Genomic DNA, 26,480 nt, shown 5'->3' on the forward strand with positions numbered 1-26,480 from the left:
ATGGTGGGAGAATTAAATGACACCGAAAATTCTGGAAATGAGGAGAAAGGGACTAGAACCGCAAGCACCAGGCAGATGAAGAGAGAGAAGAGTCGTTTAGGTAAGTCTCCAGTTACACATATTCTAGTAAGCTCTACTTGAGAAAGGGGGCACATTGCCCCTGCGGAGGCAGTACTGCCGCATTGACATCAGCGATATGAAGCTGTCAAGTTCTTCTGAGCATAATGGCTTTTAAAAAAAATATATACAGCAGGTTCTTATTAGTTATCCATTTTATACATATTAGTGTATATATGTCAATCCCAGTCTCCCAATTCATCACACCACCACCCCGCCCTGCCACTTTCCCCCACTGGTGTTTACACGTTTGTTCTCTACATCTGTGCCTCTATTTCTGCCCTGCAAACCAGTTCATCTGTACCATTTTTCTAGGTTCCATATATATGCGTTAGTATATGATATTTGTTTTTCTCTTTCTGGCTTACTTCACTCTGTATGACAGTCTCTAGATCCATCCACATCTCTACAAAAGACCCAATTTCATTCCTTTTTATGGCTGAGTAATAGTCCATTGTATATATGTACCACATCTTCTTTATCCATTTGTCTGTCGATGGGCATTTAGGTTGCTTCCATGACCTGGCTATTGTAAATAGTGCTGCAATGAACATTGGGGTGCATGTGTGTATTTGAATTACAGTTTCCTCTGGGTATATGCCCAGTAGTGGGATTGCTGGGTCATATGATAATTCTATTTTTAGTTTTTTAACGAACCTCCATACTGTTCTCCGTAGTGGTTGTATCAATTTACATTCCCACCAACAGTGCAAGAGGGTTCCCTTTTCTCCACACCCTCTCCATCATTTGTTGTTTGTAGATTTTCTCATGATGACCATTCTAACTGGTGTGAAGTGATACGTCACTGTAGTTCTCACTTGCATTTCTCTAAAAATTAGTGATGTTGAGCAGCTTTTTCATGTGCTTCTTGGCCAACTGTATGTATTCTTTGGAGAAATGTCTATTTAGGTCTTCTGCCCATTTTTTGATTGGGTTGTTTATCTTTTTAATATTGAGCTGCATGAGCTGTTTATATATTTTGGAGATTCATCCTTTGTCCGTTGATTTGTTTGCAAATATTTTCTCCCATTCTGAGGGTTGTCTTTTCGTCTTGTTTGTGGTTTCCTTTGCTGCGCAAAAGCTTTTAAGTATCATTAGGTCCCATTTGTTTATTTTTATTTCCATTACTCTAGGAGGTGGATCAAAAAAGATCTTGCTGTGATTTATGTCAAAGAATGTTCTTCCTATGTTTTCCTCTAAGAGTTTTATAGTGTCCGGTCTTACATTTATGTCTCGAATCCATTTTGAGTTTCTTTTTGCGTGTGGTGTTAGGGAGTGTTCTAATTTCATTCTTTTACATGTAGCTGTCCAGTTCTCCCAGCACCACTTACTGAAGAGACTGTCTTTTCTCCATTGTATATCCTTGCCTCCTTTGTCATAGATTAGTTGACCATAGGTGTGTGGGTTTATCTCTGGGTTTCCTATCCTGTTCCATTGATCTATATTTCTGTTTTTGTGCCAGTACCATACTGTCTTGATTACTGTAGCTTTGTAGTATAGTCTGAAGTCAGGGAGTCTGATTCCTCCAGCTCCTTTTTTTTCCCTCAAGACTGCTTTGGCTATTTGGGGTCTTTTGTGTCTCCATACAAATTTTAGGATTTTTTTGTTCTAGTTCTGTAAAAAATGCCATTGGCAATTTGATAGGGATTGCATTGAATCTGTAGATTGCTTTGGATAGTATAGTCATTTTCACAATGTTGATTCTTCCAATCCAAGAACATGGTATATCTCTCCATCTGTTGGTATCATCTTTAATTTCTTTCGTCAGTGTCTTATAGTTTTCTGCATACAGGACTTTTGTCTCCCTAAGTAGGTTTATTCCTGGGTATTTTATTCTTTTTGTTGCAATGGTAAATGGGAGTGTTTCCTTAATTTCTCTTTCAGATTTTTCATCATTAGTGTATAGGAATGCAAGAGGTTTCTGCGCATTAATTTGTATCCTGCAACTTTACCAAATTCATTGATTAGCTCTAGTAGTTTTCTGGTGGTGTCTTTCTCCATATATAGTATCATGTCATCTGCAAACAGTGACAGTTTTACTTTTTTTCCAATTTGTATTCTTTTTATTTCTTTTACTTCTCTGATTGCCGTGGCTAGGACTTCCAAAACTATGTTGAATAATAGTGGCGAGAGTGGATATCCTTGTCTTGTTCCTGATCTTAGAGGAAATGCTTTCAGTTTTTCACCATTGAGAATGATGTTTGCTGTGGGTTTGTCATATATGGCCTTTATTATGTTGAGGCAGGTTCCCTCTATGCCCACTTTCTGGAGAGTTTTTATCATAAATCGGTGTTGAATTTTGTCAAAAGCTTTTTCTGCATCTATTGTGATGATCATATGGTTTTCTTCTTCAATTTGTTAATATGGTGTATCACATTGATTGATTTGCGTATATTGAAGAATCCTTGCATCCCTGGGATAAATCCCACTTGATCATGGTGTATGATCCTTTTAATGTGTTGTTGGATTCTGTTTGCTAGTAGTTTTGAGGATTTTTGCATCTATATTCATCAGTGATACTGGTCTGTAATTTTCCTTTTTTGTAGTATCTTTGTCTGATTTTGGTATCAGGTGATGGTGGCCTCATAGAATGAGTCTGGGAGTGTTCCTTCCTCTGCAATCTTTTGGAAGAATTTGAGAAGGATCGGTGTTAGGTTTTCTCTAAATGTTTGATAGAATTCACCTGTGAAGCCATCTGGTCCTGGACTTTTTTTTGTTGGAATATTTTTAATCATAGTTGCAATTTCTTTACTTGTGATTTGTCTGTTCATATTTTCTATTTCTTCCTGGCTCAGTCTTGGAAGGTTATACCTTTCTAAGAATTTGTCCATTTCTTCCAGGCTGTCCAATTTATTGGCATAGAGTTGCTTGTAGTATTCTCTCAGGATGGTTTGTACTCTGTGGTGTCTGTTGCAACTTCTCCTTTTTCGTTTCTAATTTTATTGATTTGAGTTCTCTCCCTCTTTTTCTTAATGAGTCTGGCTAATGGTTTATCAATTTTGTTTATCTTCTCAAAGAACCAGCTTTTAGTTTTATTGTTTTCTTTGTTTCTATTTCATTTATTTCTGCTCTGATCTTTATGATTTCTTTCCTTCTGCTAACTTTGGGTTTTGTTTGTTCTTCTTTCTCTAGTTCCTTTAGGTGTAAGTTTAGATTGTTTATTTGAGATTTTTGTTGTTTCTTGAGGTAGGCTTGTGTTGCTATGAACTTCCCTCTTAGAACTGCTTTTGCTGCCTCCCATAGGTTTTGGATCATCGTGTTTTCATTGTAATTTGTGTCTAGGTAGTTTTTCATTTCCTCTTTGATTTCTTCAGTGATCTCTTGGTTATTTAGTAATGTATTGTTTAGCCTCCATGTGTTTGTGATTTTTTTTCCCTGTAATTCATTTATAATCTTATAGCATTGTGGTCAGAAAGGATGCTTGATATGGTTTCAATTTTCTTAAATTTACTGAAGTTTGATTTGTGACCCAAGATGTGATCTACCCTAGAGAACATTCTATGTGCACTTGAGAAGAAAGTGTAATCTGCTGGTTTTGGATGGAATGTCCTATAAATATCAATTAAATCTAGCTGGTCTATTGTGTCATTTAAAGCTTGTGTTTCCTTATTAATTTTCATTTTGGGTGATCTGTCCATTGGTGTAAGTGAGGTGTTAAAGTCCCCCACTATTATTGTGTTACTGTCGATTTCCTCTTTTATAGCTGTTAGCAGTTGCCTTATGTATTGAGGTGCTCCTATGTTGGGTGTATATATATTTATAATTGTTATATCTTCTTTTTGGATTGATCGCTTGATCATTATGTAGTGACCTTCCTTGTCTCTTGTAACATTCTTTATTTTAAAGTCTATTTTATCTGATATGAGTATTGCTACTCTAGCTTTCTTTTTGACTTCCATTTGCATGGAATATCTTTTTCCATCCCCTCACTTTCAGTCTGTATGTGTCCCTAGGTCTGAAGTGGGTGTCTTGTAGACAGCATATATATAGGTGTTGTTTTTGTATCCATTCAGCGAACCTGTATCTTTTGGTTGGAGCATTTAATTCATTCACGTTTAAGGTAATTATCGATATGTATGTTCCTATGACCATTTTCTTAATTGTTATGGGTTTCTTTTTGTACGTGCTTTTCTTCTCTTGTGTTTCCCACTTAGAGAAGTTCCTTTAGCATTTGTTGTAGAGCTGATTCGGTGGTGCTGAATTCTCTTAGCTTTTGCTTCTCTGTAAAGCTTTTGATTTCTCCGTCGAATCTGAATGAGATCCTTGCCGGTAGAGTAATCTTGGTTGTAGGTTCTTCCCTTTCATCACTTTAAATATATCATGCCACTCCCTTCTGGCTTGTAGACTTTCTGCTGAGAAATCAGCTGTTAACCTTATGGGAGTTCCCTTGTATGTTATTTGTCCTTTTTCCCTTGTTGCTTTCAATAATTTTTCTTTGTCTTTAATTTTTGTCAATTTGATTACTATGTGTCTCAGTGTGTTTCTCCTTGGGTTTATCCTGCCTGGGACTCTCTGTGCTTCCTGGACTTGGGTGGCTATTTCCTTTCCCATGTTAGGGAAGTTTTCGACTCTAATCTCTTCAAATATTTTCTTGGGTCCTTTCTCTCTCTCTTCTCCTTCTGGGACCCCTATAATGCGAATGTTGTTGTGTTTAATGTTGTTCCAGAGGTCTCTTAAGCTGTCTACATTTCTTTTCATTCTTTTTTCTTTATTCTATTCCATGGCTGTGAATTCCACCATTCTGCCTTCCAGGTCACTTATCTGTTCTTCTGCCCCAGTTATTGTGCTATTGATTCCTTCTATTGTATTTTTCATTTCAGTTATTGTATTGTTCATTTCTGTTTGTTTGTTCCTTAATTCTTCTAGGTCTTTGTTAAACATTTCTTGCATCTTCTCGATCTTTGCCTCCATTCTTTTTCTGAGGTCCTGGATCATCTTCACTATCATTATTCTGAATTCTTTTTCTGGAAGGTTGCCCATCTCCACTTCATTTAGTTGTTTTTCTGGGGTTTTACCTTGTTCCTTTATCTGGTACATAGCCCTCTGCCTCTTCATCTTGTCTCTCTTTCTGTGGATGTGGTTTTTGTTCCACAGGCTGCAGGACTGTAGTTCTTCTTGCTTCTGCTGTCTGCCCTCTGGTGGATGAGGCTATCTAAGAGGCTTGTGCAAGTTTCCTGACTCAAGGGACTGGTGGTGGGTAGAGCTGGGTGTTGCTCTGGTGGGCAGAGCTCAGTAAAACTTTAATGCGCTTGACTGCTCATGGGTGGGGCTGGGTTCCCTCCCTGTTGGTTGTTTGACCAGAGGCTACCCAGCACTGGAGCCTACCTGGGCTCTTTGGTGAGGCTAATGGCAGACTCTGGGAGTTACTCACAACAAGGAGTACTTCCCAGAACTTTGCTGCCAGTGTCCTTTTCCTCACAGTGAGCCACAGCCACCCCCCACCTCTGCAGGGGACCCTCCAACACTAGCAGGTAGATCTAGTTCAGTGTCCTGTGGAGTCACTGTTCCTTCCCCTGGGTCCCGATGCACACACTACTTTGCGTGTGCCCTCCAAGAGTGGAGTCTCTGTTTCCCCCAGTCCTGTCGAAGTTCTGCAATCAAATCCCACTAGCCTTCAAAGTCTGATTCTCTAGGAATTCCTCCTCCCATTGCCGGACCCCCAGGCTCCCCCAGGAAGCCTGATGTGGGGCTCAGAACCTTCACTCTAGTGGGTGGACTACTGTGGTATAAGTGTTCTCCAGTTTGTGAATCACCCACCCAACAATTATGGGATTTGATTTTATTGTGATTGCGCCCCTCTTACCATCTCATTGTGGCTTCTCTTTTGTCTTTGGATGTAGGGTACCTTATTTGGTGAGTTCCAGTGTCTTCCTGTTGATGATTGTTCAGCAATTAGTTGTGATTCTGGTGCTCTCGCAAGAGGGAGTGAGTGCACATCCTTCTACTCTGCCATCTTGAACCAATCTCCCATAATGGTTTTAATTAAGTAAAATTGGAGGTTAAAAAAAATAAACAAAGATAATCAAGCAACATTTGTCCTTTACTCAACAATGTTCTGCAAAAACCACTGTTGATTTCATTAATTTACATGTCACAAAACAATTAGCTTTGTTGACCCATCTCTCTCAGAGTGTGGGTGCATCTGAATTTTTTCCTAATTATGTTTATAAGGAGTGTCGACTATAAAGGGTGTTGAGTAGTTCAAATACACAATTAGTATTGTAATTACTACAACTGGGGGTAAAAAATGCCATCCCCTGTTCATTTTGTCCCACTGTTAACATGTAAATTGTGGAGTGGGATGTGGAGGGTCATTCGGGGAGGGGGAATAAAGTTAGGTCCCCAAATCAGAGCAGCCTGCCGCACAGAGAGCTTGACTCCACACTCGTGTCCGTAGTCCTTTGCCTCAAAGTCTGATCGATAAGAACATTAGGAACCAGGAACCCAAGCCCAAATAAGCTTCCAAATGGGAATTCTTACAACGCTTTTGAAGGATGTATGGCTGAGGTGATTTGTTACAGTCTTAATTCCAAAGCTTTATTCAAGTCTTGCCAGGCTCTCCTGAGCTCAGAAGCCATCATGGGCTGAAGAATGAAACTCTGTCGTGGCAGGAGGAGGGGGTGATGAATCTTTTTTTTTTTTTTTAAATTTATTTTTTATATATATTTTTTAAATTAATCTTTTAAAAAAATAATTATTTATTTTTGGCTGCGTTGGGTCTTCGTTGCTGCACGCGGGCTTTCTCCAGTTGAGATGAGCGGGGGCTATGCTTCGTTGCGGTGCGCGGGCTTCTCATTGTTTCTTGTTGCGGAGCACAGACTCTAGGTGCACAGGCTTCAGTAGTTGTGGCACATGGGCTTAGTTGCTCTGCGGCATGTGGTATCTTCCTGGACCAGGGCTTGAATGTGTGTCCCCTGCATTGGCAGGCAGATTGTTAACCACTGCGCCACGAGGGAAGTCCCGATCTTTCTTTTTGATTCAAAGAAGAAGAAAAAGTAAAACAAAACCCCAAGTCCCATTTGTACCATTTAAATGGAAGGTTTTGCCAACTACAAAAAGATGTTTGGGGGATAATAAAGGAAACTGAATATGGACTTGCTCTCAGATACTATCAGAGAATTAGTAATATTTTTAGGAGAGAGAATGGCCTTGTAGTCATGAAGGGAAATGTGCTTACTTTTAGGAGATAGGTGCTGAAGGGGTAAGTTATGATATCGACAACTTAATTTCAACATATATTGAAAATACACATACACACAGAGATAAAACAAATATGGTACATATTAGCAATAGTGAAATTTCGATACTGGGTATATGGGCAGTCATTGAACCAGTCATTAGAGGTCTGTGTATCAGTTGGAAATGTTTCTGGCTGCAAGCAAAAGGAAACTCAACTGGCAAGGTCTGAATCTCAAAGAACCTTCATTACTTACTAAACAAGAAGTGTACAAGTTATCCAGTCAGGGTTGTTTCAGCAATTGAGTGATGCCTTCAAGGCCCCGGCTGTTCTTCCCATCTGCCTTGTCGCCCTCAGCCCACTGGCTTCTGACAGTGTCAGTTTATGACTGCGAGGCCGCTGCTACAGCTCTAGGCATCACAGCCATAGTCAAAGGCAAAGCGGTGGGTGGGGAAGAGCAAAAGCAAGCTCTCCTCTTGCATTTGCTTCTTTTATCAGAAAGCAAAATCTTGGCGTTGGGGGGAGGGATAAATTTGGAATTTGGGATAAACAGATACACACTACTAAATAGACGGTAGATAAACAGCAAGGACCTACTGAGTAGCACAGGGAACTATATTCAGTATCTTACAATAAGCTATAATGGAAAAGAATCTGAGAAAGAATATATATATATAAATATATACATATATATATATATATGTAGCTGAATCAGTTTGCTGTATACCTGAAATATTGTAAATCAACTATACTTCAAAAAAAAAAAAACCCACAAAGAGATATCATCTCACACCTGTTAGTAAGTGTATAGTTAAAAAAAAAAAAATAGATGTTGGCAAAAAAAGAAAAAGAAAGCAAAATCTTTCCCAGAGGCCCCCAGGAGACTTCTCCTTCCACCTCAGTGGCTAGTACAGTCAGAGGCCAATCCTAGCTACAGGGGGTCTGGGAAATGCCATCACAATAAGTGACTTACATCAGTTGTGATTCATTCCCTGGGGCTAGGGATGCACTGTCTCCCAGAGCAAGATTGACGTTCTGTTAACAGAAAACGGGGAAACGGCAGCTATTTCCCATTTGTTAAACATATGCTCTTTTTCTCTAGAGAGGATATGGTTCTGCTTTACTAGGTAACAGAAATGATTTTAAATGAAAGTAGAACCAAAATTCATTCTTCACTATATCCTTTTGCTGTTTAACAGGAAAGTAAATGGTGCCCAAAAGAGACTTTAGCTTTCTTGTCTTCCTGGACAGGGTCTCTTTAGTCCAGTGAAATAGAAACTCTAACCAGCCTTGAAATCTATCTTTTGTTTCACTTTCAAGTTTTATAATACATTTCAATGTACAGTTTGCTTTTAAAGCTTGTCCTCATTGTGATGGACATTAGGCAGCAGGATAGAATATATACTACCGCTCATCCTATTTTTAGCCACAGTTGATCTAGTGTCCTCTCTTTGCAAGGCTTTGTGATAGGTGAGTTACATGTTCTCTCATTTGTGTAAGAAGGATATGCTTGCCTATTGCAAAAAGCCCCAATTCAGTCTGAGTCATCAGACTTAATAAAGAGAAAACCAGAAGCTTTCAGCAATTGTTCTAACTTCTACTTTCTCCCCAACCTGTGTGAGGCTAATATAAGATAATCTCGACATCTGGGCTGTTTAAATGCAAGTCCTGATCAGATCAAGTAATAGTCCTAACTAGAGTTCCCTCCTGTCCTCTTCCCTAGCCCTTGGCCCTCAAAGTAGGCTTTCTTTTAGAAAGAATGCTGCACACTCATTGTAGATGGATTAAAATGAATCCCCAGACCAATAATAGCCGCCTAACCATCACTGGGAGCCATAGTCATGTGTCCTTGGGAGGCAGACATAGCCTTGCCTGGCCTGGGCCAGAAGGTCTTTGCGTGTCCAGATGTCCCTCAAGACCACAATGGCACATTTGTCTGATGATTTAGCGTTTGGTGTTAATGGCTGGCATTGTGCTCAGGTATATCATGGCTGGCTGTCCCCTGTTTCTGGGTAACTTCTGGATGTGGCTGACTGTGACACTGACTGCTACACCAGGGCTCTGTGGCAGGGCTGGCTTGGAGCAGGCCCAAGAGCCCCCTTTTCTCTACTGTGTCAACCAACACCAACCCCATCCCCCCACCCAGGGTCCCTGACTCAAGTATCTTATTGGGGCTGCACTGTAGCCTATGGCTTGCCTGTCTCCCTGTGGTGACCCCTGGGAGACGTCCCAATCCTGATAGAAGCCACGTGACTATTCTACCTCCAAATTTAGATTTAATGCTTAGGATAAATATTTTGAGTGATTCTCCCCAGTGTTTTATATGAAACATTTCTCTCTTTTTTTGCATTCTTATTTATTTATTTTTGGCTGCACTGGGTCTTCGTTGCTGTGCACAGGCTTTCTCTAGTTGTGGCGGCGGGGGCTACTCTTGGTTGTGGTGCGCGAGCTTCTCACCACGGTGGCTTCTCTTGTTGTGGAGCTCTAAGTGCACAGGCTTCAGTAGTTGCAGCATGCGGGCTCAGTAATTGTGGCTCGCGGGCTCTAGAGCACAGGCTTAGTAGTTGTGGCACACGGGCTTTGCTGCTCCGTGGCATGTGGGATCTTCCTGGACCGGGATTGAACCTGGGTCCCCTAAATTGGCAGGCGGATTCTTAACCACCGTGCCACCAGGGAAGTCTGAAACATTTCTCTTTAACTTAAATATAGTAAGGGCACATCACTTAAAAAAAAAAAAGGATCAATGTCCTGGAGGATGGGAGAGAGAGGTGTGGTGAGGAGTGGCTTTGCTGGGCGCCCATAGAAACAGGAGGTAAAGGTGGAGCCACAGGTGTGGGCAGGTGGGAAGGTGTAATGGTGGGAAGTGAAGGAAGTCCTCTTCCACTGCTTTTATATCTTTAGTGGCTTAGCAAACAGGCTATCAGCGCAGAGTGAGGGTGGGAAATGTTCCAAGAGAGAAGAGAAATCAGGAAAGTAGGAAAGTAAATGGACGAGAAAAACACAGTGTGAGGGTGGGCAGCCTAAGGCCCTGCTTATGTTTAGTGATAACGTATTTGAAGGGAGATCAGCCAATGGCGAGTAATGTACCCCCGGCCAGAACCTCTCCTCTCACTGGGCCAGATGGAAGATTGAATAACAATCCAGAGAATTCCTGATGTGAGGGGCCAGCTCGCAACAAATTCTTTCTAGTAGCTGGGGGCCAGTAGGGCCGGCCTAGAGCAGACTGGGCTACCAGCCAAAGACCCTGCTCTTCAGTGCAGTAACCGTCACTGGAAGATTTGTCCATTGCTGGGCTGTGATGTGGATAGCAAAGTGCTGATGCCTCAGGCATTGCTGAGGTGGTGAAGAGTGGAGGTGCACCTGGGGAAAGGCCACAGGGTTGGTGCTATCTGCACATGTGAAGGACCCAAGGCACTAGTTTTCCAGCACTGAGCTGCGTGGCTGGGTGGTGCTCCTGTGTCAGGAGATGGTATGTCCAACTTTGACAGCCTTCCTCAGTGCCTTCTGTTGCCCTTTGGGTTCCAGAAAGCCTCCTAAGTGACCTGCCATAGTTCCTCCATGACTGGCTTGTGGAGTGACTGGGTGATACCCACCCCTGTCTAACAGGAAACTCATCACACTAGGTTATAAGTCATTGTCTGTTGTTTGTTATCCCTGGATAACAGAAGAGTGAGAACCCTAACTTTTTTTTACCACTTTATCTCTAGTGCCTGGCAGAATACCTGAAAGATAGTAGATGCTCATTAAGTTTTGAATGTGTGAATACATAAAAGAGGGCTGGCAGGGATGGAACGGAGGGAGGGAGGAAGGGAGGAAGGAAGGAAGGACGGAAGGAAGGAAGCAAGGAATTCTTGTTACTATATCAGGGCTATTCTGGAGGAGGGTTGTTTAAATTGGTGGTAGCCTGTATAGAAGTTATAGCAATGCAGGTAGGTGGAGGGTGATGGGAGCTGATGGGCTCTCTAAAATGAGGAAGACACACTGGAGGTTGCAGCGAGAGACCAGAAAGACTGGGACGTCAGTGGCTGGCACAGATGGGGATCAGGTGCTATTTTGGTGAGGGTGTCAGAAAGGTGAGAATAAAGAATGATGGTCAAGATGGGCAGGAGGGAAGCAGGAGAGGGTTCCTGGGTGAAGAGCTGAGACAGACCCACAGCTCAGCAGGTGTAGTGGGTGTGTTTGAAAGGCCCCTGCAGAGATGAGGCCCCTGCAGCTGGGCATCCACAGAGGAGCCCAGTGGCTTTAATGATCGGCCTCTCTTTCCTATTCTTTCTGGAAAGAAGGGATCTCCCCTGCACTTGCTTCATCCTCCCCACTTCCTACTCTCTCTGACTTGGTACTTTACACCCCAGCCTCTGGATTTTCTTGTTTGCAGTTTGCTTTCTCTTTTCTCCAGACCTTCGAACCCATGGTTCTCCTGACCTAGAAAGCTAGCTCCACCCTCAAACCTCCTTCCTAGTGACTCCCTCTTGGCCCTCAGATTTTGCTGAGGGGTAACGTCCCCTTGAAGTCCCTGCTCTGCCTTCCCAGGTTGGGTGGCTGCCATTTCTATGTTCTTCATCACACTCTGGGCTACTTCCTTTAAAGCACATATCTCAGTACAATGGCTTGCTTACTTCTCTGACTCCATCTCTAGACGCGAGAAAAGGGATATGGTTAAATATTTCCCTAGTGGTCACTCAATGGCAAATAAATCAAAGGAAAACAAAGCAGAAGCCCTGAGAATCCTCTCACTTGTTGAACAAAACCATGTGCTTTTCTGTTGCCTGTGTTTTTATTTCGCACCAGGCTAGTGTCTGAAAGCAAACTCATGCCAAACAGGATTTCACTTTCTCTGAGTTAACAGGCAAAATTTGCTTTAAAGAAATATAAACACATATTTCCAAATGATAAACATTATGAAATAGTAAAAAAATATATATATAATTTTTTTTTTTACTATTTCATAATGTTTATCATTTGGAAATATGTGTTTTAGGAGCAACTTTGACCTACCTCATCAGTCCAAGATTTTTGATTTATGTAAGCTGTGCCTTATCAATACGGGTAAGATGAATCAAAATGAAATTAATATATTTTGAATGGTTAAGAGAACTGTAATAGACAATTAGAATGTCTCGAAATAACTGATGCAAAATGTGTGTATATTTTTGTTAAAAAATGTTTTGAATTACAAACTGTAGCACAAATAGAGGAAAGTGCATCATGTATATATATATCCATATATATATGGAACAATTATAACAAATACTTATAAAGTGAATACATGAAACCACCACTCAAGTCAAAAGCTAGGATGTAGCCAGCACCCAAGAAGTCCCTCATAGGGTCCTTCTCAATTATACCCCTTCCTCACAAAGGGAAGTAGCCAGGAGCCCCACTTTTCTGGCATTTACTTCCTTGCTTTTGTTTATAGTTTCACCACTGATGTAGGCATCCCTAAATGATATAGTTGAGTTAATTTCAAGTTTAGTTTGAACTTTCCATAAATGAAGTTCTACCGTATATATTCTATTTTATCTTGCTTCTTTTGCTCAACATTATGTATGTAATCCCATGTTTTTGCAAACAGCCCTGGGTTGCTACTTTTTATTGCTGTGTAGTATTTCATTGCATAATAAACCACAGTTTATTTTATTAGTTTTTCCAAAGAGCCAGATTTTGGCTTTATTAAGCTTTTCTATTGTATGTTCATTTTCCTAGTTCATTGATTTCTTCTCTTACCTTTATTATTGCTTTTCTTCTATTTTCTTTGGGTTTAATTTGCTGTTCCTTTTCTAACTTTTTAATATAGATACTTAGCTCATTAAACTCAGCCTTTCTTTTCTAATATATGCATTTTAAACTATAAATTTCTCTTTAAACAGTATATCAATAGCATCTGACAAGTTGATATACTCTGTTTGAAATATTTTATAATGTACTTTCTGATTGCCAGCTTGACCTATGGATTATTTAGAAACGAATTCCTTAATTTACAAACATATAAGGATTTTCTGATTTTCTTTCTTATTGATTTTAGCTTAATTGCCTTGAGGTCAGAGAACATTCTCTGTATGGTTCAGTATTTTGAAAATAAGATTTGCTCTAAGATCCATTATCTGGTCATTTTGTTGATTTGTACAAATGTTTCATGTGCTTAAAAAGCAAGTGTATTCTAAAGTTGTCAAGTACACTGTTTTTTATGTAAACTTTACGTAGAACACACACACATATATAACATATAATATATATATAAGTGTATATTCTTACTATATATTTATATTTTTTGTTTATTCTATCAATTACCAAGAGGGAGATGGTGAGTTAAAATCTCCCACAATGATTGTCTATTTCTTCTTTTAACTCTACAGATTTTTGAGTCATATATTTTGAGCCCTTGTTATTAGGTACATACAAAATTGGAATTTTTATATCTTCCTGATCAATTAAGCCTTTATCATTATGAAATGATTCTCTTTATTTCCAGTAATCTTTTTTTTGCCTTAAAGCCTACTTTTGTATCAATTCAGTGACATGGATTCTTTTTGGTTAATTATCTGTCATTTTCTTCAATCTTTCTTATTCTTTTGTTTTAATGTGTCTCCTGTAAATAGCATCTAGCTGTATTTTTGAATCCAATTTGTCACTCTTTATCCTCTAATTTGAACATTTAGTTTATTTATACTTATTGGTAGCTTATGATATATTTACGCTAAATCTACCATGTTATTTTGTGTTTTCTATTTGTCTGGCCTGTTATATGTTTCTTTTTCTCCTTTTTCATTTTTGTTCCTACCGTGTTTCCCTCAGTTTGTCTTTCTGTGTTTTATTGTGGGTTTTTCTTCATACATATCTACAGTTAACTAATTTTTCTTTAATTATAACCTCCTATTGAACCTATCAATTGAATTTTAAATTTTAATTTCTATTGCTATATTTTTCAGTCCTAGAATTTCTCTTTAGTTCTTTTTCAAACTGACTACATCATTTTTTACAGTTTCCAATTCCCTGCTCAGATTGTCAGAATTGGCATTTATTTCTTTAAATAGAGTAAGCATTATTATTTTACAGCCTGTGTCTGGTAATTTAAATATCTGAAGTCTCAATAGGTCTGTTTCTATTGTATGTTATTTATTGTAGATTTTGCTCATAGTGTTTCATTTCCTTATATGACTGGTTATCTTTGTGTGCTGGGCATTGTGTTTTAAAATTATTATAATAAATATTAACATACCAAAAAATAAATAAATAAAAATAAAATTATTGTAGAAGTATTTTGAAGCCTAAGATGATAGTATTTTCTTTTAGAGAGGATTTTAATGCTTCTCCCAGATGCATAGTGAGCAGTAGCCATTTGGAACCTGTTTAATTCAAGCTCAAGGCTTGAGGTTTTCTGGGTCATCAGATGAGGTAAAGCTGGACTACAAGTCCATGCAATGGTTAGCTTACTTGTAGTTTACTCTGACTTACCCTAAGGGTAGAGTTATAGCTCAGCCTAAAGTAAGAACTATTTTTATCTTTGTCTTTGGTGAGCATAGACTTCCATCTTCTGACTTTCTGAGGCTGCTAAAACTGCAGTTCTGTTTCACAGTTGTTTCTTCTGAATCAGCAGATACCTCAGGGTAACCTAGGCTTAATTCTTGGGCTTCTCATGTTCTCCAAGTGTTCATCTGACATTCTCTCCTGGGCTTCTTGACTTTTTGGTGTTTTAAGATTTTAAAATAACATTCTGTTCAGTTTTTTAAAGTATAATTGTATTGCATTAAAAATTATGGGCTTCCCTGGTGGCGCAGTGGTTGAGAGTCCGCCTGCCGATGCAGGGGACACGGGTTCGTGCCCTGGTCCAGGAAGATCCCACATGCCGCGGAGTGGCTGGGCCCGTAAGCCATGGCCGCTGAGCCTGCGCGTCCGGGGCCTGTGCTCCGCAACGGGAGAGGCCACAACAGTGAGAGGCCCGCCTACCGCAAAAAAAAAAAAAAAAAAATGTTATACTTGTACTACATAAAAGTGTAACTTTGGACATTCTGGTTTTAAATTCTGCATATTACATGTCATTTGAGAGAAATGCATCTTTCTGGATTTTAACTTTGTTCCATCTTTTAGGTCAATGATTAAAACATGCTTTGCTTCTACTGCCTTGCAGGGAGACTGAATGTGGCACTTTGCCATATCTGTGATCCTGATAAAATTATATGGATACAGTCTTCTACTAACAGCAGTGTTTGGCTTAGTGGTAGCTGGATCTGTATTAATATTTTGGGTATTAATTGATGATTGGATCAACAGGAAACCAAGAAAAAAAGGTAATACATATATAATGATATGGTAAATTATGACCTCACTAGCTTTTTTGGTTTACTTAGTGAAATAAAATACAGATATGAACTTAATAATGACAGGGCATAAGTTTTAAAAACTAGAAAAAGCGGTATCCAGCTTTCTGTCATTCTCTGGTACTATATTTAAAATATTTTATTGTAGTTTTTAGATATTTATCCATCACAGATTTTTAATATTAAATTCCTAAAAACATGTTTCATTTTAATACTCTGGTATTACCTATGTATAATATACTCATGTAATTTCTATTAAAGACAATTTCTATGTGTAAAAGATAACTTTTATACCAAGTAATCTGTCTAAACTGGGAATTACTATCTGGAGACTTATTTGTTCAAATGTCAATCCATTTTTAGCTTTTCCCTCTAATATCTCTTTAACCTTCCTTTACCCAAGAAGAATGTAGGATTTCCTAAGTTTTTCCAAGTCTTTTGATTACCAGTCAGCCTGATTGTTTTCATTTCACCTAGGAGGTTTGGCAAGGCATTCTCTGAAAGCACAGCACTGAAAAGGCTAACTTATTTAAAATCTGGACTGTTGGTCCTTAGGCCATGTTGATAACTTCAGTCACAAATTAAAGAAGAGTGTGATATATCAGTAGAAAAATGTAAGTGCTTTGATTTATCTAATATCCTCCTTTTCATATCGTCTTACTCTCAAAGCATGTTTTCATTTGCTTGCAAAACCCAGCTTTTTTTTCTTCTTCTTCTTCTGGTTGTAAAGGCTTTGCCTTTAGTGAGCACACAAGCCTGCTCTTTGCTTCCTACTCAGCCTATGATTGCTGATGGGAATGATAACCCTGGTTGGCACAGGGGTTTGGTCAACTGCAGTCACCCTGCATTAAACGATGATGTAATTGTAACCTGTCTCTTAAAACCAAGAATAAATATTGTTTCCCTTTGCAGTTGGTCATGTCTTGCTCTTCACTCAGAATGCCTCTATCACCACCGGCTGTGCGGCCCTGATGCTTGTGTTCTCATACAGAAGGGAGCTGGAGCAAGTAAGGCAAGGCTGGTTCACTGTGAGTGTCTGCCATCTCCCCCCTGTGCTACGAGAGTGAATGTCACAGGCAAGACCAGAATGCCCTTCAGTGAGTCATCTCTGGATGGCCCTGCTCACTGATCTGGGATCTGGCTAATCTTTCACCAGTGTTCTCCTTACCCCTAATTTGTTAGTCAGAGTCTAAATCTCACAGTCATGAAGGCAATAGAACAGCAGAGTCTCTGTCTGCAAGGTACAGATTAGCACCGGATCTGGTGCTACTGGGGTGGGAGGAAGAAAACGCTGAGAATAAATACAACAACATTTGGCTTCAAACCTGCATTGAACCTCTTTCTCTCAAAAGTCTTTGGGTTCATTTAGATGCTCTTCAAACTGTCAGATAAGTAACTGTATGTATTACAATGGGCTGAGAAAGTCTATCCCTGGGTTCCAAACTCCGTTTACGCTCCTTCCTTCAGTGGTCTGCTTCACAGCTGTGATCACCCTGGCAGCCCTGGCGAACCTGGCCAGCACAGCACTGACCAACACCATTCAGAAGGACTGGATTGTAAGCCTCACAGGTGACAACAGAGGCCAGCTGGCTGGTGAGCTGTGGATATAACAGGGCATCACATGTTCTCTAATCTGCTGAGAAGTAGACCTGATTTAGTGAACAGAGTTGATGAGACAATTAGCGCTCCGAGAAAGGCAGGAAAGTAGCATTTAATAGAAGGTATTTGGAGTCAAAGAGACCTGCATTTGAATGCAGCTAAAACCAGCTATGGCTCTTACCAGCTGCAAGTTACTTAACTTCTCTAGACTTTACTTTCCTCATCTGTAGAATGAGAGAAATTATGACAACCCCCCACCTTGCCGCCAGCTCACTTTTGGGAAGGATTATGTGACATACAGGATTTGTAAAGCACTTAGCACTATATCTGCACATGGGAAGCATGTAAGAAATGGATGAGACTGTTATTATCAAAAGGATATATAGACCATACTTTCGGGAGAGAAATCCCTCTGAATATATTACAGAGGTTCTTTGGTCATTTTAGATTTGAAAAATAAGTGAATTAAAAGATTTTGTAATTTTTGTCTGTGATAAGCTTCTACTTTCCCCAGAAAATTCATCCCCAAGTGTGACTTGATTATCACCAAATCACTAGTAATGAGAGGTAGAATCATTTTTTTCAATAATGGAGCTAAATGGAAGAATCTGGCATCTTTTTATTTTTTCTTCCATTTATAAAACTTGGATCATTTTCATTGTGAGATATTCAAATTGCCAAACTAAAGCAGGAGATCTTGTCTTACCCTGTATTTGTGCAGTTGGTACTCTTGGCTAGAAAACGTTCATGAGAGTTGATAGCCAAGATAAAGGAAGCTATTACAGAGGGCTCTATTAAAATATACTCCTTACAAAGTGTAGAAGCCCCTTATAATCATGTTTTCTTCTAAACTACACTTATTTGGATGTACTGTGACTTAAATAACGACACCCAAAATAAAACAGCTATGTCAGTACAAGCCAGGTGACATGGTGTTGAAAGTGTCCTGTCTCTGGGTAAAAGAAAATCTTCCTGCTTGCTCTTAATTAATTTTAAAGAAATCTAAAATAAAGCACAGATTCAGATCTGAGGTTTATTCTAATTTTAAAAATCATCTTGTAAATATGTTCTTTAATGATGGTGGAATAGTTAAGAGAATAAGCTTTAGGGTCAGACTGCCTAGGTTTGAATCTCAGCTCCACCATTTACCTTCCCTGTGACCTTAATTAATTTCACTTCTTTATGTCTCAGTTTCTTAATTTGTAAAAGGGAGATACTACGGACCCCTTAGAGTTGTTGCAAGGGTTGAGTGAGATGAATATGTGTAGAAGGCTTAGAACTATGTGTGTAGCAAAGAGTATTCAACTATTTCTGTCCTTCGTCCCCTGTTTTTTCCCTCTCTGCCCTGTCAACGTGTGAGTCATAATGGCTATTAATACTATTCTTGTTCGGACAGTGGGATGTGATAGAAAGAGTGCTGAGACAGGAGTTGTAATAATTCCAAGTTACCTAATCTCTCTAGCCCTCAGTTTACTCCTTGGTTAATTGTTCAAATTCTAACAGAACTGATCTCAGAGGTCTTTTCCAGGTTGAAAATCCTATGATTAATCTCTAGTCAGACTAAAAGGGATCTTTCCTGTTTTCACTGCCGTTCACCCAGTGCGGGCTCGCAAATCTAGCAAATACACGACATTAAATTCACCAGGAGGAGAGACTCCTGCACTGAGTTGCAGTGTTTCCGTCCTGTCACTTACAGGGATGAATGCAGCTGTCTGGCGGCTGGACCAGATCATCAATATATCTGCTCCCCTGTTCATGGGCCAGGTGATGACATGGGCCTCTCATGTGATCGGTTGTGGTTTCATTCTTGGATGGAGCTTGGTTTCACTTCTTGTTGAGTTTCTATTTCTATCCAGGGTTTTTCAACTAGTTCCCCAATTGGCTGTAAAACCCCAGCGACAAACAGGGGCACTTCCTAGAAAGGCGACAGGAGGCTGTGAACATTCAAGGCAATGCAAACTCAGAGACAGCTCTTGCTATTTTTTTTTCCCCTCCTTTATGTCAATGCTTCATTTCTTCTTTTCAGAGCTTGTGTCTAACTATAATCTTAATATTCTGTCTGCAAATGTGCCTCAAACAGTGAGAAGTGAGAAGGCTCCAATAGTGCCATTTGTTATTCAGTTCATATGGTTGGTGTCATTGGTGGAAGCAGGGGGGTCTGCCGTGTACAGTTACACAGGCTGTACACTACACAACTCCAGGGGCTCCATTAAGTGAGTTTCCACTGTGAGTAGCACTCCCTGGGGACCGTGCAGTTTACAGCCTGCAAAACCTATTCCATGGTCCTTAGGGCATACTCCTTCCTATTTTATCATAAGCCTCTTTCCTAAAGACGCTAAGCTAGAGAGACAACTATGTCAGGGAATATGGGCTGTTTTTTGGTCAAGACAATAGATAAATTGGCCATCCCTGCTATCAGCAGTGTTTTTTAAATCAGAAATTGCTTATCATCAGGATGAGGATGACAGAAAAGTAAACCTGCCAGTAAATATGACCCCATTCTCTCAAGATAAGAGCTATACCTGCCTATTGACAATGTTGCCCATCTGCCTGGGCAACACAGCCCAGGCATTGCTTCTGACCTCAGTTTCTCTTTCTGGAATTCTTTTTTTTTTTTTTTGGATTGGTATATCTCTGAAAATGGATGCTCACTTTATTTATGGTTATTTTTACCTATTACTTTATTTTAAGCATGAGAATTTTAAAGAGAAATGTAATACAGTACCAAATGGGAGAACAATCATGGAAAAAATACAGCCAGTCGGCTAATAATTTTTCAAAAATTGTATCTTTAAGCAATTTTGCTTTATTGTTGATTATGTGAAACTAAGTTGCAAATCATAGACATTTCAGGTAAGCACAGAAGTTGAGTTGGTAAAGTCAGTTTCAAACAAAAGCTAAGTTTAAGACAAATGAAATGAAGTCATATTTTTATCTCAATCAATAAACTCAAGAATCCTAAAAACAGATAGAGATGAGGGTCTTGCAGTTGTGATGTCTAATACTGTACTGAAAGCTAGGGTTGATTTTTCCAATTTGACCAGTTTAGATAGCTTCCCATTATTCCCACATTCTTGATCCATGGTCCCCAAATTGTGCTCTTAAGTGACAAGAAAAATCCTCCTTCTTGATGGTCTCCTGTCAGGCATGATTGAGTAAGCCTGGTATTGACACCTGACTTAAACTGGACAAGTGAGATTATCACTTTGGACAGTTGTAATTAAGATGAGGTAATTCTAATTCAGTTTGGTATAGTTTCTTGAGGAAAGATGGGTAGGCTTCTTTTACCGACTGTCCAGACTCCAGAACTCCACACTCCGAGGCCCCCCCTCAGGCTGTGATGCCTTTCCTCCTGCTGTGCAGGTCCTGGACTTCTTATAATTATATTTTCTCTCAAGTTGTTTTGCAATTAAAGCTCACCAGATCTCACTGTATGGATAAAATATAAGTATTTATAGATATAGGTAAATAGATATACATATTTAAGTGATGGATGGATGGATAGATAGGTAAATAGATGATAGATAGATAGGACGAGCTATATCTTCCCATCTATCACTTTTAGTTGTGTGACCATGTGTGGCTAATTTATTCAAATTCACTGTGTCTCACTATCTGTAAAGTTAGGATAAAAATAACAGAACTGATGGCAGGGAAGCGATAGTCTACATAAAGCCCTAGGGAAGCGATTAGATAAGATAGTCTACATAAAGCCCTATTTCCTTCTGCATAGAGTAGAACTTAAGGCAATGTTGGCTGTTTTTTTCATTGTTATTGTTATCTTTACAAAAAAACCCTGCTATGGCAATAAATTCTTTTCTATAACCAAATTCACCCTTCCCACAGTTCTTGGGCTAGAGTGGATTTAGCATACCTGACCCTCTCTCCTTCCTTCATGGCCTTATTTGGCTCTTCTAGTCCTTTTTGGAGTTTGTCTTAATTTGTGCTAAATACTTCTTACAACTTGTTATGTACTTTAAAAATCTGTTTGCAATCATTGCCTATTCTGTCCTGGAAGATGGAAAGGTATTTTTCATTTCCTTTTCATGAATATCTGCTTCTTCAGAAAAATAACCAGAGGAAATATCCACCACTCTTTCCAAGAGTTCATTACCACATCTCAAGCATGTGCAGTTTTGTCTTTTACTCTCTCCCGTGTCTTCCCTCTCCTGTCAGTGTCCACCTTCCTGCATTTACTGTTTGTCTTAGTCTGGGTTCTTTCAAGAGCAATTCTGGGACTTCCCTTACATCTCCATCACCTTGCTCTTCTCGGGTGTGATCCTGGCAGGAATTGTGAGCGGTGGGTCATGTGTGGCACAGGATTCTGCAGCCTGTGATGTTGCTAAGTAATCGTAGAAGCATTTCATGGTCTCACCAGTGTGTCGTTGTCAGTCTTCATCATTCATTCACTAAGAACCCATTATGTGACAAGAACTGTCCTAGACACTGTGGATACATGAGTGGTTTAATCAGACAAGGTCTTAGCCCCACTGAGTGTACAGTTTGGATGGGAGACCAAAGAGTGAGTAAATAGCAATAGCCAACAACACAAAGTGACAGGAGCTATGTTAGAGAAGGACAGAGGATTGGAGACACATAGGAGGGATACCAAATCTGGTCTTGGGAGCCGGGGAAGCCTTTCCAGTGGGAGGCACAATTAAGAGATCCCTGAAGGGCAAGCTCGGCAGGTGACATGAAGAGGGAAGAGTGCTCTAGGCGGGGTGGGAAGTTGTGCAAAAGCCGAAATGTGGAGATGTGGAGATCTGGGGAAGTGAAAATAGTTATTTCCAGGAGTCAAGCATGTAAATGCTACAAATGGCATCCACATTGAAGGAATATTTTGACCTGGGTCCTTTCCCCGCGGAAGTGGGATGGGGAGAGGGGAAAGAAGACAGCTTGGTGGCGCCAGAGCTTTCCTTAGCTGCCTGGGGAAGGGGAGGGAAATCCTTTCCCAGAGACAGGGTGCCTGACTCTGAACATCTGCAAGCTTGTCTCCCCTGAGAGCTTGGTCTTGGAACTCTGCCACCAACCAAATGTCATTCATACCTGGCAGTGAGGACATATATGATTTGGTTAGGGTGTTTAAAAAATTGTTTTGGTTATTTTATGCCTGATGAATTCAGCAGCAACATATTGGGTATCAACACTGACGGGGATTAACAGCATATTGGCCCCGAGTGATTCGACCTGCAGATGCCCAGTCTGGGAAGAGTCTGGACCTTGCTCTTAGACATGGACTCCCTGTGATCCGGTTTCCACCCAGGAGCATCATTTCTTTGCCCAAGCCCTGCTCCCTCCCCTCAGTCCAACCTCAAGGCCACAGCTCAGAGCCAGGGGATCCCCCATCCCCAGAGCAAAAATGAGGGAGCGGAGAGTGTCGTGGCGGGTGGTGGAAGGAGAGGATCAAAGGCTGAACCGACCGTGTCTTCCCCCTTCATTCAGCATCTCCCTGCCTGCCTCTGCTGTGAACCTCAGCCCCGACTCCAGGTGTTGGGCTCCTGCAAGGTCCCTGCCCTCCTGGGGCTCAGAGCTTCCCCTTCTCACCCTTGGGCCCACAGCGGGGTGGGGGCATGGGGTTTGGGGATACCTTTCTGCTTTCTGTCAAGGAGACCCAGAAGCCCTTGGTCCACAGAATCTTGAGAATATTGGGAGAGGAGAAATGAGAGTTTTGTCAGTCCAATTCCAGAGGTTATAAAACCACGGGCTAGCTTGGGAACCTCTTTCCTCTGATGTAATGTGCATGTATGAGAAAGGAACTGTTCCTAATTCCAAATAGCTGATTTAGAAACCTGTTCTTTCATCTGGAGATGACCCAACCTCTAAAATATTTTAAGTGAAGGACCTGACAGGTGAATTATCTTTTATTAGGCTATTTGGCTTGTACTTCCCAGCCTTTAATTGCATGAACGACAGAGAGCAGGTTGGCCATTTAAGATTTACACAATTCACATAGTATTATGATAATAAACTATTTCTAAGGGGGAAAAAAAAAAGAAGTCCAACTGGCTCTTCCTGACACAAAGGAAACATCACATTTAGAGAACGTGAAATCTCATTGGCAATGCCTACAGTCTGGAGAAGCATTCAGTACGAGAGAAACTTCGGGCTTTTCTCTATGGCAATAGCAGTTCTTTTTTTTTTTTTTTTTTTTTTTGCGGTACGCAGGCCTCTCACTGCTGTGGCCTCTCCCGTTGCGGAGCACAGGCTCCGGACGCGCAGGCTCAGTGGCCATGGTTCATGGGCCCAGCCACTCCGCGGCATGTGGGATCCTCCCGGACCGGGGCACGAACCCGTGTCCCCTGCATCGGCAGGCGGACTCTCAACCACTGCGCCACCAGGGAAGCCCAATAGCAGTTCTTTTTGCTGACCCTTGATAAGGATGCCAGACGCACCACAACACCTTTGACACTCACAAGGGAGACAGCTCAGGATGTGGAGCCAGGCTGCCCATGATGTTCGCACGTTACCTAAGCTCCCTGTGTCCCTGTTTCCTTGTCTGTAAGACGGGATAGTAATGATAGTACCTACCCATCAGGGAGAGTGTCGTGGCGGGTGGTGGAAGGAGAGGATCAAAGGCACAGGTATTGGAGCTATTTGTTAAAAATGAATATTAACTCTCATCTTCAGTCGTCATCATCATTTTTATATCTTGGCTGTGATTGTGGTGCTTTCACGAGCGTTGTTGTGTGAGCGTGGAGTGTGGTGTGGACAGTGAGATCGAGAACCACGATGCCGAGTGACACGGATGCTGACTGAATCCCGCATACCCACTGCCAGCGAATGCCATTCACATTTATTCCCAGCAGAATTACAAATCACTCCAGGGTTGGTGGTGTGGTCAAAACTGCACCCGATAAAAGTACCAGTGCCCCCAAAGGATATAGTATCGTCCCTGTGTTAGCGTGGTTAGCATGGTCAGGCCTGGTGGCCGTGATGACGTGTGTCTCACCAGGACCAGTGGCCTGTGGCCACCTTGCTGTCTACCACGGATCCCCAGACACAGAGCTCACCCGAGACATTGGCTCAGTATATACTTGTTTCCATTCTTAGTGGAAAGGAAGTTACAGAACTCTGGCTACAGCAGGATTTGACATATTACCCCAAAGTCACTTTGCTTTTGAAAATCTAAGAACTGCGACTCCGTATGCCCTCAATTTACAAATAATTCTGTCAGTGCAGGATCAGCCCTCACTTCCAGAGCTGCACATTGTGCAGCTGCAGCGTTTTATAAATACCTCTGACCTGTCGGCACTGCTTGTTAGGGGCCAGGCGTGTGGGTTTTATAGGTGAGCTCCAGGTCAGAGTCCTTTGGCAGACCAAACCCTGAGGCTTCGAGGCCATGCCGGGTGGTTGGGACGGCCCAGAAGAGTGGGGAGCCTGGGCCAGGGTCCCAGGTGTGGGCTACCGCAGGGTGACAAGGGCAGCCTAGGAGGACAGAAGGCCTGGCCAATGCTCTGCAAAGGCAGACACTGGAGGACACGGCATATTCAACCCAAATAATTCTTGAGTTCAGAGCTCAGTCCAGAGATCAGGACAGAGGCACACGAGAGGCCTCTGCAGGGCCAGCGCTGGATCTCAGGGAGAATCCAGAAGGAAACCAGCTATAGGCAGAAGCTATAGGCAGAAGCTGGGAGCAGGCACAAGAGCCCCCGGGACTGGCCCTCAAGGACAGCATCGCCACCTGGTTTCTGACTTATGTGGTGCCTGTACGGCAGGTCCTGAGGCTTCTGAAGTGTAATCAAATGTAGCCTCTTAATGTGGTTAAAGGTGGGGGAGGGGAGAGGAAGCTCATTCCTCCTCTGCCAGATCAGGAGGGAAGAGGAAACACGCGGAACTGGAGCAGGAGGTGAAGCTCAAGACTTTGCTCTCTGTCCGAACCATTCTTGGAGTGGAATGGAGACATAAATAGATACATCTAACATGAAGTCATATCGCTACCTAGTGATAATGGTGGCGATGGTGATTCAAAAATACAATTTATACTACCACAAATTATTGACCGTGCCAGGCATGATGCTGCCCACTTCACAGTACCGTCTCATGTAATCCTCCAGTGAGATGGGGTCTAAAGAGTCCCATTTCATGGCCGAGAAACTGAGCCACCGAAAGCTTCATTTACCCAGCGTGACGGTGCCAGTCAGTGCAAGAGCCAGAATCCTCCCCGAGGTCTCTGACATCTCTTTCCATTTCTTCTTCCCCCACACTGCTGCCCTGTAGGTCTTTGGTCCTTTGACCTCACTGTGACCCAGCTTCTTCAGGAGAACATTCTGGAAACAGAGCGAGGGGCTGTGAACGGTGTGCAGTGTTCCCTGAACTAGCTCACGGACCTCATCCACTTCGTCCTGGTCACGCTGGCCCCGCAGCGTGTTCGGCATGCTGGTCTTCACCTCCATCCTGTTTGTGCTGTATTTTTTTAATGCAAGGAAGTGTAAGGTTACAAATGCCCATGCTCAGAAGACAGCAAAGAAGAGCACTTCAACCTGAGAGGTAGGCAGCACCTCTGACCACTCAGAGCCTTACTAACACTGGCCCCATCTCACTGTTTCCCGTGATTTCCCCGAGTTGCTACTGGGTGCTTACCTTGTTCCACTGCTACATTTGAGAGCAATTATGTCACCATCACCTTTGGCAATAGCATCAACTGCTTTAAATGCATCTTTGGGGCGATGGCTACTAGCCAGAGTTTGACTGGGGTCTGACTCGTGGCATGCCCATTAACAACTCAGATTCCACTCCAGACAACTTGAAGGGGCTTGTTTTAATTTTGCCAACACAATTCAACGTTTTCAGGTTTTTATTGTCCTTTGGGTTCTAAAATTAGGCAGGATCTTCTGGTCAGTATTAAAATTAGAGTTAGATCACGGTCAGTGATGTTTGGTCTCAGTTCCTTGGGTTTTTGTTCTACAGCTGGTTTGTGAACGTCCTTTTGATGGGCTGTGTGCCCCTCACAAGGACTGAAGTTATCTGTTGAATTCAATCATGGTAACAACCTTTGGGTGGTTTCTGGGGTCTAGCGTCAGGCCATGGATCTGAGGATCCCTCAGCTGCCTTGGGCAGGCTTCGTCTCAGCAATCAAGCTAAGACATCCAGTTTGACCATCTCTGATTAAGAAAACCACTAGTTTGTGATGAGTAAAATTTGAGTTTCTGGCTGCTTAGAAGCAATCAATCAACACTAAAACTATCTTCTGGGGAGCCTAGAAAACCCATATAGCGCTTTGCTTTAAATAATGAATTGCTTCTTTGTAAATGCTGTGGAATAGAAATTCACTT

At 41.4% G+C, this 26,480-nt stretch overlaps 1 pseudogene across 1 annotated transcript; it reads left to right on the forward strand.

Moving 5' to 3' along the window:
• LOC309966252 (ferroportin-like) lies at positions 1–25,692 on the forward strand (annotated as a pseudogene). Its single transcript has 6 exons — positions 1–100; positions 12,273–12,340; positions 15,420–15,579; positions 17,077–17,202; positions 18,905–19,144; positions 25,426–25,692. The product of its transcript is annotated as a ferroportin-like (transcript).
• Positions 25,693–26,480: the final 788 nt, after the last annotated feature.

The sequence above is a fragment of the Leucopleurus acutus genome (genome assembly GCF_964270905.1).
Source record: "Leucopleurus acutus genome assembly, chromosome: 9".
NCBI classification, from domain to species: Eukaryota; Metazoa; Chordata; class Mammalia; order Artiodactyla; family Delphinidae; genus Leucopleurus; species Leucopleurus acutus.